General features: G+C 41.7%; 1 protein-coding gene across 3 annotated transcripts in view; it reads right to left on the bottom strand.

The window, feature by feature from the left end:
• Positions 1-13,888, bottom strand: part of Stet (stem cell tumor) — a 578,556-nt gene that overhangs the window by 119,236 nt on the left and 445,432 nt on the right. The gene's annotated exons all lie outside the window — the stretch shown is intronic.

Genomic DNA, 13,888 nt, shown 5'->3' with positions numbered 1-13,888 from the left:
ATCTTAAAAAGATTCAAGTCCTTTGGTCCAATTTCTAAAAAGTTATGCGACTTTTAAGGGTGTCCACTTTAAATTGTCAGTGACTGTATATATAAAATTATTCTTTCTTAAAAGATCAGTATCATGTCCTAGGCCAAACCTATCCGGGAAAAGTTAATTTTCACAAAAGTTACAGCTCTTTGAACTCGAAGAACGCTCGAGTCATAATAGATGTCCACCCCGCTCCTATTATTTCAGGCTTGCAGCATAGCGAGCGAGCGGACAGCTATTATGACTTGGTGTGTCTTCTTCGGAAGAGGGGACAGTGATTAACAGATTTTTCGAGAAGCTCGTCAAGGGACGCGACAAAGGGGAACTTTTATCTGCAGACCAGTCAGATATACGTTTCGAAATTAATCCATCAGCGGGTCCAGGAGATATTCTCGAACTAATCATCGGCCCGGAGCGATTCTCGTGCGCGAAGGGATAACCGGGCGTCCTCGTTAATCGTCGCCAGAGGTAGCGAAATAACGAGGAATTAACTTCGCCAATTCGCCGGGAAAGAAAAGGAGAAACACGCTTTCGCGCAATTACGGCCGACTTCTGGCGTCTATAGTTCCTCATTATCCCGGCCTGTCAATATCTGGCAGTCGCCACGCGTCCCCGTCCCGTCACCCGCGATATTAATTATCGTTAATTCATCGCACGACCCTGGGACACTGTCAGAAATCCCTGTCAATTTACTATCGTCGATGACGATCGTTTCGTTGATTGGACAAATATTCTCCAACATAGACAAATTTAGGTTTCTGCTAGACAAATCTACTCTCTAACCCCGTAACAGCGCACTGTACCCTAAATGGGACTCCAAAGAGATCTAAAGCTACGTCATTTGACCTCGCGAAACGCTAAGGGGAGAAGGTGTAGAAATTGCAAGAAAGTACTGAGAGGAAGAGTTTCGCGGCAGAAAAAAACCTATTCTCCACACAAAAATACTCTTCGCCCCCATAAGAGCACTCTGCACGCTAACACGGGGGGTTTCGGCACATTCACACTATCCACTTCCTAATTTTTCGACCTGAAAGGACGTCTTTCACCCAAAACCCTTTACCGTATTCGTGCACCATCGGCTTCTAAATTTTTCATCCTGGAAGCTTATCGTGCTCATTCCCGTGGTGCTCGGGAAATTAGCGTCGCTCTTCAACGCCCCCGTCGGTTAATAATGAAGGTCGGACATATAGGTAGTCGCCGCAATTAATCAGTATCTATCCCCCGAGCGGATATTTCTCAGTCGCTCTTGTTCTTGACAGACGTCGCGCCACCTGCGCTCGCGGGAGACACGAGCCTCTGCTGGAAACGAGAGAGAGAGAGAGAGAGAGAGAGAGGGAGGGAGTAGAGAGGAAGAGGAAGGTGCTAGAGGGGAACAGGCGCGACCCCTTTCCCGTTTCCTTGAACCCGGGTATATCAGTCACATCGCTAATTGGAAATCGCTCGTGCGATCTACGGTGTCTCGAGGCGCGCACTGGCAATTAGGTGCGCGACTACGCCGAGCTGGCTCGCCAACCCACTCTGCATTCGGGATATTCACCCTTTCCTTCTTCCTTTCAGACCCGAGAGCGCGACCATATCTCTCGCGGCTCTGACCGCGTCTTCATTTTCACTGATTCGCCAACCTCGGGCTTAGTTTTCCATTTCATGGATGCTTGGACATACCACTCTCTTCCTCCTACACCGTCGTGCCACCTTGCCCCCCTCCCCCCCGTACCGTCGCGCGGGACAAAATCAACCGGCTTAACAGTTTTATCGCTTTTTGTTTCACTTTTTGCCGCCAGGAATCGTTCTAGCCGCGCGCCTCTCCGACTTTCTGCAACTTTCCCCCCGTAACGTCCCACAGGAGCACATGGCGTTTAGCGCAATCGATTTCTGTTTCGTTTTGTCCTCCACGAACTCGTTTAGCCTTTGAACACACTTTCGAATCTTGTTCTCTTCTGATGTTTTCAATTTGTACGGGTTTTTATGGACTATGCTTCGAGCCTTCCTTTAGAGCTCAGAATGCTCTTATGGGAGTGCAGACATTGTTGTGGAGAGGGAACTCGTGCTTCTTCATGTAGAGCGTTCTTACAGAGGCGAAACACTTTTACGTCGTTATTCCTCGAGTATTATTTACTCTTCCCCCCCTTAACGTCTCGTAGTTGAACAGTTTACCATTTATTTATTTAAAATAACAAGATATGATAAATTTAGGGTATCGTGGTGAATATAGGATTTTATTCAGTCTGGAATTGTTCTAGTTTAAGAGTACATATTAACCACAGAATTGTGTTATGGTCGCGTTTATGTTGAGGTTAGGATTATAGGGGAGCCAGGATTAAGTGTAGGGTCCGGGATTAGATATAGAAGCTAGGATTACACATAGAGGCTGAGATTGAGGTTAGGATTACGTGTGTATAGATCAGGCTACCGTATAGAGGTTATGGTCAATCTAAATTTAATATCACAGTAAAACTATTATCTAACAATAAGTTCAAGATTATATCCAGTCTAAAATCAAGTATTTTTAATTAAATAATAATCTAACAATAAGTTAAAATATATAAAATTATTAATGAGCTCCTGGTAGCAAAAATGCCCCAAGGGGCACTTCCTTGGCTCCGCAAACTCGTGAGCATCAATCCCAAAAATAGATCAAAATAAATACCATTCTACATATCCTACATTTCGCCGAACCTACAGAGAAGCTCCACGCACTCGAACATCATTAACAGCGAACTCTTGGCCCCCAGGGGCAACCTCCGCGCTCCCAGGGCCAACATCCCGCGATTATGCACGGTAAGCAAAATTTCCAGGGATCTTGACTCTGTGGGGGACGAAACTAATCTTCGAAGGATTATTTCGCGAGGGCAAACGTAAGAGCGCGCACACAGAGCTCCGTGGGGCAAAGCTGCTCGGCAACACGAGCCTGCCACTTCAAGTTCAGAAGGGCGAACTTCGCGAAGGGATCGTTGGCGAAGGGTCAGAACTGTGTAATTAAAGGAGATATAGGGTGACACGGTAGTTAAAGCAGTTATGGTAGCTTTACTTACCGGTGCTCCTTACTTTCCACCCGGTGGCCCCTGGGGGCCAATTTGATTACCGGGACCCCTTTTTTCGAGGCAGATAGGAGAATCGTGTTAAATTATTCAACATCCGTGGCCGGATGTTCTCGAGATCTTGATGACCTTGTACTTCAATGAGATTTTGGGTTATGTTCATTCAAGTTTAATTTTTCAACGACAGAAAATTCATTTTTATAGTAAAAATATTGTGGAAATTTAGATATTTGGAAATCCCCCCTATCATAATAGACGTCCACCCCACCCCCACTATTTCCAGCCTGCAGCATATACTGCGGTGGACAGTTATTATGACAATGAGCGTCCAGGTCTCTTCTGTGTCGAAAAACAAAGGTAACTTGTCGGATGAAGAATGGACCTGGCTTTTTTTCAATGGAAAGGTTACGAATGGATGTTCGAGCTTCCATGCACCGCATCGCATATAGCCGGCAAGCGTAACTCAAGAGAAATGCTGAAGTATCAATCATAGAACAATAGAGGAGCCAGTCTTTCATTTCTTTTTCTGTAGAACGTGAATACAATGAATAATAAAATATTTGGTGGGCTGCTATGGATAGCGAGAAAGTTCTCAAGTGCTCGAAACTTCGGTTGTGCAGGGGCGTACGAAGCTGTCAGGGAGCCAGGGACGTACTATGTATGTGTACCCGATTTTGCTGGCCCCATTTTTCCCATATAATCACGACTAAAAATTCCGAAAAAAATCTGACTCATTCCGAGTACCTGGCCCCGCATGAGGGAATTTCTTCCGATTTTTCCGATGCAAGCTCTGGTCGTAGAAAATGAAGAAGTTTAACATTAATATAAGCATTGTACTCGATTGTTGTCAGATTTCTTGGTCGGATGCGTCGTAGTGAAGAAATTAAACAAAAAAACAATTTTTTCAAAGGTTTAAAGGGTTGAACGTGAAAGTCGAGCCCAAAAGGAGCTTGCCCGTATAATGAAATCGAGCTGGTAAAATTCAAACGCATTCGCGTAAGCGTCTTCTGCATTTCTTCACGGCCAGATGCTGGATAGCCCCTTTGTGAAGGATCTCGTCCAAAGACGGAAGGCTCCCGATCAAATTACCTGAAATTCGCGAAAAACCCAGCGGATCTGTAGAACGATGTCGTCCCGTGCACGGGGGGATTACGCGTCCTTACAAATTTACCGACAAGAGGACACGATATATATATATATATATGTATATATATCGGCGAACATAATGCCTCCTGCAAGAATCGTCGGACGTCTTATCCTACAGACTGCGTCCTGGCAAGGAGTCCTTCGGGGATAAGTAGTCCTTAAATCCGATTTTACCCGTCCGCGATCAAAGCCGCCAGGAAATCGAATCTTTCGATGATCGGCCGGTGCAGATTGGGAGCCGATCGACGGAACAGAATATGCGATGCAATACCTATGCGATCGCCGCATACGTGTGCCGGTGCAAAGTGCATAAAGCCGATCATAGGAAGCGGGCGATCGTTAAACGCGACACAACCGTTCGCTGTTTTATACCGGGCGCCTTAAACTACGTCCGATGAAAAGGATAAGGAATCCGACGATTTCGCGGGCACAAAACCGTTCATCACGATCCGGGAACCGTTCCGAGTTAAACGCTTGTTAGAGTCACCGTTTTGGACGCGGTTGTGCAGCTAGAGTGGCTTGACAAATTGGGTCCGTGATTTCAGAAGAGAGCCGGACAATTGACTCTCCTCGGCTTTGGAAAACTTCAAGCGAGACTGCTTCGAAGATACAGCTGGATAACTAAATGATGTAGCTGAGAGATCAGGTGATTCTTTCTTTGTGAAAGGGACATCATCGTATTGGGGACATTCTGCTGATTAAAATGAGTACCCACACGACATACTTCGGAGCACATTTACCTGTTCGATTCACGAAGTTGGTAGCACTGCTTGATGGGACGCGAGCGTTCGGATAGGCGAGGTTCTATTTAATCGTGGATTACTCGGGCACGCGGAAACCAAATGGTGTCGTGTTGGGTATCGTTTTACGCAGAAAAGTGTCACGGTTGTGTTAGTAGATGTTTCATAAACAAATAATTGAGAACAAAGAAAAATACAGCAAAAACATCGAGACACCACTCTACTGTCTCAAATGTTCTATACACTTATGGGCATCTAATATTCATATTAAGGAAAAGGGGATCTCGGGTGCGTCTCTCAGCTGCCGTCTGCAATTTATTTCGTAAATTCGTCCGGAGTTATGGTTGCAGACCTCAGGAACCGGCTAGTATATTCCATTTAGGGGATAGCTAAGCAGACGGAGGAGGGTGAAACGGAGATCGAGAACGCGCGACAGGGAAGCGGAGGGTCAGGGGGATGGGAAGAACGTTTGATCGCGACGGTAAGGGGGTATCGAGCAGATATGGAGGAGGACACAGGGTGCACAGCATGCCCGAGAAAGCATGAAATTGCGCTCAGGTCGCGGCGTATTAGATTATTAGGACTCCGCACGCGCATATCCGGACGGCGTCGTCCCGCTGTATTCCCCATGAGAGGCCAGGGGAAATTTCGCGATAAATCAAACGTGGCCGGGCCACGGCTATGTCCGTCGGGGAAACAAGATGCTTTTCCTGATCCTGTAGCAACTTTGGCAATCCCGAAATTCCGACCATTTTCTCGGTGCTTTGTTACGTTGCTCTTGTTTCTTAAAAAATGGCCACTTTCGACAATTTATTGCGGAAGATCTAAACAACATACGACCAAAAAACTTTTTGGAATATGTTAAGCCGTGATTCAACACTGTACACAAAATTTTATGTTACTGTACGTTCGACTATTATTGCAGAATAAATTTCTAAACACGTCACGTTTTCCTGCAATGTAATCAAAGAGTATCTACACATTGAAAGAAATCTTTAAAAATTTATTCCAGGGGAACTGTACAAGATACGACTAAAAAACTTGTTGGAATATGTTCAGCCATGATTCAACACTGTACACAAAATTTGATGTTACTGTACGTTTGACTATTATTGCACAATAAATTTCTAAACACGTCACGTTTTCCTGCGATGTGATCAAAGAGTATCTACATTAAAAGAAATCTTTAAAAATTGATTCCAGGGGAACTGAACAAGATACGACTAAAAAACTTTCTGGAATATGTTAAGCCGTGATTGAACACTGTATACAAAATTTGATGCTATTGTACGTTTAACTATTATTACGTAATAAATTTCTAGAGGCAGCCTGTGTATTGTAGTCTGGCTTATCCTCCTTCGAGCGCCATTTTTCTGGGCTCAACGGGAGGGAGCATACTAAATTCAAATTCTGCTCCCCTATAACAAAGAGCCCGATATACTACGCCATTCGAAAATTCGAAATAATAGATCGCCCAATTCCTGCATCGCTGCTGATATTTAACAAAACAGAGCGCCGATCGATCAGAGAGACGTCGGTATAAACAGCTCAGCATCAACGGCCGCGTTCACAATTAACTTAACGAAGCAATTACAAACAGCCATCGAGCACCGGCCTTGTCCCCAGGGGGGAATAAGAGAAAGGATTACGTCCACTCGAGGATTCAATTCTCTGACCGACGGCAATATCTCCTCTCTCGGCTGCCAGGGGACAACAAAGCTTGACCGGAAGTTACCGGGGTGGGCCTGGTGTGTGGAGGATGGCCTACGACATTAGGGTGTCAGAGGTAGGAGGGGGGGGGGGGGTGATACGTGATAGAGTGTCGGGAGATCGGGAAACGGAAAAAAGGCGTCGGAACAGAGGGAAACCGACGGGGAAACTGCTTTCCTGGGAAAAGGAAATTGACTTCTGGCAGCTGAGGACACGTGCCCGGACTACGCGCAGCTGTCTGCGCCGTTATCCACGTCCCCATAAGCTCGTAAACGTAGTTCTCTCGTAAAAAAGCTCTGTCTCGTCGCCTGTTCGTCTGTGTTTCCCCGTAGTGTGTACACGCGACCGTATAGACGCGAGACGCTAAGGAGGAACGACACCGACGACCCTGCTCTTCTTCGAGGGACCTCGCCTCCAATCATTCTGTCTACGACAAATGACTGTCTGCCGGACGATGTGGATCAAACACGCGTTCGCACCCTCCGTGTTTTTTCTACATCGTGTCTAGATGCTCGTGGAATATAGATTTTTTTCATGGTAGGTTGTTATGTGAAAGAAATGGACGATTTTTTGTGGGGGCTTTTTTGATTAGGGATGTCTTTGGGAATTTATTGTGCTCTAGTAGTTAAATAAAGAATACTATTCGGTCGTTCTGTACGAAATGTCCGATTTTTAACAGTAACGTGAAACAACCACAACTATCTCTTATTGATCAAAGAATCACACATTTCTTGATTGTATTGGGTTGGAAGTTCCAACTGGAAGTTCCAATTGAAACGAAAGTTCGTAGCGTTTGTAAATAAAAATTGAAAGCTACAATTCAGATATTTATTCACAGATTTATTCAATAACATATTTCCTATTCTGTTCTATTACTTTTTCCATTTCCGAGGTAACTTCTCGTGTTATTGAATAAACATATGAGTAAATACCTTAATTGTATCTTCGATTAATTATTGAAAACGCTTCTTAATTTGTAAGCGCTACAAACTTTCTTTCCAATCCAATATTATGGTAGAATTCATTTACAAGATTATCATATCTATTTTGTAGTTCTTTTTGCTATCGACGAATAATGCGTTGATTAGTAGACTGGAGAGCCACATAAACAGTTTATTCTTACTTTAATAATTGTAACAAGCTGAGAAAAATAGATTAGCACTTTTAAATTATTTTAACCTTTCTATTGTTTTAAATTGCACCCATTCATTTTTGCCATAAATACATAAAATCCGCAGTCTATCGATCAGTCACCACATTTTCACCAAATATCACATAATGCTATCGTCAGTATGCTGCTTTTCCACACATACAAAAAGCGCACGCGATAATCGTACTGATTTTGACGTTAAAATCAAATCTATTTAAAAGGAAATCGTAAGCTTTGTACCTCAAAGTGACGTGCAATGAGATCGGACATTTCATATGCCACGACCTAGTAGAACATTTTGGGTATAGTGTTGAATCATGGCTGAACATATTCCAAAAAATTTTTTGGTCGTATCTTGTACAGTTCCTCTGGAATAAATTTTTGAAGATTACTTTTAATGTGTAGATACTCTTTGATCACACGTTGCAGGAAAACGTGACGTGTTTAGAAATTTATTCTGCAATAATAGTCGAACGTACAGTAACATAAAATTTTGTGTACAGTGTTGAATCATGGCTGAACATATTCCAAAAAGTTTTTTGGTCGTATCTTGTTCAGTTCCCCTGGAATAAATTTTTGAAGATTTCTTTTAATGTAGATACTCTTTGATCATACTGCAGGAAAACGTGACGTCTTCATAGTACTGAATCATGGATATAATCCAGAATCTTTTTTAGCCGTATGCTGTTTGGTTTACCTGGAATAAATTTTTAATAAGCGTAACGTTTATATATATTTCTGTTTTTAGACCGATTCAGAAGTTCTGATCTTTCAAGAACGTCGTCATGTTTTCGTCGATGAGCGATGGAACTAAAAAGCAGGTTAAAATTGAGCAATGAGTGACAGACGTATCTGGATTGAAAGAATTAAGAACAGCGAGGTATAATTATGTTATTCGTACACTAGGACGATGACGACAGCGAACTGTTTTGCTATGAATAAATACAGTTGGCTATCTAAAAACTGGCGCAGCAGATAGCGTTCCATGTAATTATTTAACAGCTGTCGTTAAATTTTAAAATAGAGTGTATAAAAGTGGATGTGACGTTCAATCTAAATCGATCGATATACAAAGTTTTACTTACAAGGGAACATATTCAGATGCGAAATTCGGATTTTGATAAAACTTTGGGAGTTTATAGTTCTTTGAAAAATATTTGACACGTATTTTTTTTATCGGCAACCATCCACTTTGAAGGGGTGAAAACAGCCCTCAAAGTTGGGGGTCAAAACCATACTTTTTGAGATATCTCGGAAACCAGAGGTCGGAAAAATTTGATTTTTTTTTTAAATTGTGTGTTTTTCAATGGGCAATGTAGTCGCGCAAGAAAATTTTAACAAAAGTTTTTTGTTTAAACAATATATTAAAAATTTGATTTCTTTTTGTAGTTTCTCTTATTTATTGTTAGTTAATTTTAATGTAAACTTGGGTGCGTGATCTTTGATCCAAAATAGGGGTTACATGTTTCAGGATTTTCTTTTTTTTTTGCCATTTGACAATAATTATGCATAATGGAATATAGTCTTGCACCTGGCGTGTGGGGGAATTCTGGCTTGTTTCATCGAAATATAAGCATTTTGTCAAAATTTTATCAAAGTTTTATCAAAATCCGAATTTCGCATCTGAATATGTTCCCTTGTTAGTCAGTTTGGGCTCATTTTAATCAGGATATTTTAACGAATAAGAAGATATAAATATAATATTTTTAAATAATTTGTTGATCGTGTGAAAATCATTTTGGACTGTCCCTTGATGTCTGATCAATACGTCGCTTTCTACTGAAATTGTGTCCGGCCAATTTCAGACCGTTTCCACTGGAACCAGGCAGGATCAGAGAACGTTAGGTAAAATTAATCTCGCGTTTTGCGGATGCAACGATAGAAGGGAATTGTTCTCGATTTTCCCCGGTCTAGCGTCGTGGAGTGCCGTTGTGTGCGTGCATAGTACATGCGCGGAGAAGTATGCCTGCGCGTGTAGGTGTGTGCCTGCGCGGTGACCACGGCACTTGAATCATTCTGACTTGCTCACCATGCTCGGATAACCGGCGCAACTGGCGGTAAGGGTGGTTAAACCGACGCAAACCAGCCGATGATGTACGACCATACGGTAAACCACGCATGCACTAACTGAACCAGCCTCTGCCTCGGTAATGGCGTCTTCTTTTACAAGCGTTCGCGTTCATGGTTGCGCGTTCCAGCACCCTTGTACGTTATTAGGGAAACTGCCTAACCGGGCGCAAAACAATCCGCTTTTGCCACTCGCCAATGTTCAATACTAGACTGGATCGAATACGGCGGGTTCGTTGGGTCTTCTCTGATCCCCAGATATTTTTATTTTTGTCGTGGATCTAGGAAGTACCAACAGTATTTCACACTATACTTCAGGGGAACAGTTTTAGATTATGTTATAAACATATTTTGTTAACACTAAACCTAGCATTGTCTTACATTTTTAATTATATACTTAATTATTGAAATTATTTAGTTGCCTACATGGAAAATGATTCGATAAATTTCTTTATCCAAGCGCATATTGCAATAAAAATTGCACGAAATCTAAATAAATAGAGCCTTGTCATTTTTATCAGCTAAAACATTTTAATCGCTTTCAGTGTTAAGATATTTTGCAATTTTTATGAAGCGACTGTTTTAGATTATTTTATGAACACAGTTTGTTAAGATATTTAGCCATTTTTATGAAGCAACTGTTTTAGAACGTAAAAATAATTTATTCACTTTTTCGCCGATCTAAATTTCTAGCTTTTAAATCATAATTTTTGAAGCAACGTCGCGAAATACCGAACATTGCAAAGAATGGCGGAAAGTCATTTACGCAGATCCTATATTCATACTGATACACGGATACGATATAGCCAATAAGCGCCCAGATAAGCGATCTTTGATACAGGCTATTGGACATTGCGCAATCAAACGCAATCAAACGCAATCAATCAAATGACCAAGTCGCCGTGCAAAACCATATATTACGGTCATGCAAGTCGTCTTGATGGCCTACAGAGACTGTACAGAGGCGCATCACCCTAATTTACTGATTCTCGGCCGTGGCATCGGAATTCATCGTTCTCGCTACTTTATTCTTGCTTTTTATCTGTTCTAATATTCTACTATTCTAGCATTAAATTACGTCTAAATTCTTCAAAATAATCTTTCCCCCCTTAAGGGCTCGATGAAGAAAAACTACGGTAAAATTGTCTAATTTCTTAGATTGCCCCATTCATTAATAAACCGCAAGTGACTTCAATATTATTTCCAAAATGAGGGTGAATTGTTTCCAGCCCCCGTAAAAGGCTCGATGCAGAAAAACCACGCTAAAATTGTCTAATTTCTTAGATTTATCCTTCTACCAATGAAAAGCTTTTTACTTCAATATTATTTCCATAATGGATTGTTCCCAGCCCCCTTAAGGGCTCGATATAGGAAAACCTCGCTAAAATTGTCTAATTTCTTAGATTTATCCTTCTACTAATGAAAAGCTTTTTACTTCAATATTATTTCCATAATGGATTGTTCGCAGCCCCCTTAAGGGCTCGGTATAGGAAAACCTCGCTAAAATTGTCTAATTTCTTAGATTTATCCTTCTATTAATGAAAAGCTTTTTACTGCAATATTATTTCCAAAATGAGGGTGAATTGATCGCAGCCCCCCTTAAGGGGTCGATGCAGAAAAACTACGGTAAAACCGTCGAATTTCTTAGATTAGTCCTTCATAATGGATAATGGATTGTTCGCAGCCCCCCTTAAGGGCTCGATGCAGAAAAACCACGGTGAAATCGTCGAATTTCTTAGATTGCTCTGTCTATTAATAAAAAGCTTCTGACTTCAATATTATTTCCAAAACGAGGGTGAATTGATCGCAGCCCCCCTTAAGGGCTCGATATAGGAATCCCACGCTAAAATTGTCTAATTTCTTCGATGTATCCTTCTACTAATGAAAAGCTTTTTACTTCAATATTATTTTCATAATGGATTGTTCGCAGCCCCCTTAATGGCTCGATATAGGAAAACCACGCTAAAATTGTCTAATTTCTTAGATTTATCCTTCTATTAATGAAAAGCTTTTTACTTCAATATTATTTCCAAAATGAGGGTGAATTGATCGCAGCCCCCCTTAAGGGCTCGATGCAGAAAAACCACGGTGAAATCGTCGAATTTCTTAGATTGCTCTGTCTATTAATAAAAAGCTTCTGACTTCAATACTATTTCCAAAATAACAAGGAGTCACCCACAGCCCCCCTTAAGGGCTCGCATAAGTAAACCCGGAAGAATTAACTAAAAATCTAATCTCCGAGACAAAGGTGAATCGTTGGAAGCTCTTCGAAGAATGAAGAGAAGGAAAAGCGACGGTACAGAACGGCAGGGATACTCGAGATATTCCGGAGGGATGGGGATGCGATCGTGAAAGCAACGCCGATATCTCGGATCCTATGGTACGATTAATTGGTCACGGCATAGTACGAGTCGACCGTCGAAATTTCCAAAATTATCGGGATGACACGCCACGAAATAGCTCGCATCGAGGGGTTCGGATGCTGGAGAGGGAGAGTGGGGGTAAGAGCGTGCGGAGGTGGAGAAACACTTCGTCGCGAGGAACAATAGCTCGTTTGGGGTCGCGTAGCTATGCAACGTATGACGTATAGCCCAATATCCTTGGTACACGCCAGCCGTATGGTCTTGTCCTTTCCCCCCCTTTACGACTCGCTCCTCCCTCTCTCTCTCTTTCTAGCTTGGGAACCCCGTTCCCCCCTTTTCATCACACCCCACTCGAATTCACGTTCCTCTTGTCCTTACACCGGAATCTTCGTCGTTCCCTAACCTCCCCCTGTACCTTCTTCCACAATGAGAGAGAGAGAGAGAGAGAGAGAGAGAGAGAACTCGAGCACGCGTGTAAGTTCCTATCAGGGTGAACGTGTAATTACGTACAGGGTGGCTAATTAATTCGACGAATATTCCGACCGCCGCGGGAAAAAGGAGACCGAGCTCCGTCGAGCTGCATTGAGGCAATGCTGCAAGGAATGCACTGCGAGATTGACGAATCAGATGTGCCATTTGCTGCATCCCGTCCTAGCTCGAATCACGAATTTTCCAAAAATTGGGTTTCGAGTATAGTAGTGCGTAGAGTTTGGCAAAAATTTTATTTGAATAAAAACTTTAAACAAGGGGGATTTTTTCCGAGTTGGTTTTGAACACAATTTATTCGAAATTTTTATTTAAATAAAATTTTTGCTCAACTCTGCTAGTACGCGTAACAATTACTTAGATCGAATCACCATGTTCTATGGAAACAGCGAAGTAAAATCAGTTAATTGAAAATTAACTTTAATAAAAGCGATTATCTTTTTTTCAGAAATGAGAAAAATCGACTTCTCGGAAAAATAGAAATAGAAATTGACGTTTTCCAAATGGATATGAAAATTGACTTTATAGAAGTGGAGATAAAATTTGATTTTCTGCAAATAGTAATAGAAAGAAAAATGGACTTCCCGAAAATAGAGATAGAAATTGACCTTTTTCGAAATGAATATAAAGATTTACTTTATAGAAGTGGAGATAAAAATTGATATTTTTTGCAAATGGAAATAGAAGTGACTTTTCGGAGATGGAAATAGAGATTGTCTATTTTAATTTTTAAATCATTTGTTTAGTGAGCAACTAGTCTGGTCGACTAAAACGGACCGTTGGGAACGCGTTGCATCGGATCAAGAAATTCTAATTGAATCTGGAATACCTGAATAGTCGATTCCAAGTAGTAAGTCCTATAAACAGTCAGACGCCTGTACAAGTAGAGAATACCGTTAACGGGGTCAACATTGCTGCAGTACACGTTTTTCCGTTTCGTCGTGTCGTGCGACACATTACGCAATTTTCTTGGAAGAATATAATCGAGCAGATCACGCCTTGAACTCCGGTAATGTACAGGGTGATTCAATTTAAGCGACTAGGATCACGTGGTCAAACAATGTCCACGTAAAAGAACAGTATGAAACTCTGTAATTCCTGAATCCTATAAAACTGCCTGTACACCAAAGAGATTATGAACGATTGTACAAGTTGTTT

This window comes from Lasioglossum baleicum, chromosome 20 (genome assembly GCF_051020765.1).
Source record: "Lasioglossum baleicum chromosome 20, iyLasBale1, whole genome shotgun sequence".
Taxonomy (NCBI): Eukaryota; Metazoa; Arthropoda; class Insecta; order Hymenoptera; family Halictidae; genus Lasioglossum; species Lasioglossum baleicum.
This window is presented reverse-complemented; position numbering and strand designations above follow the sequence as displayed.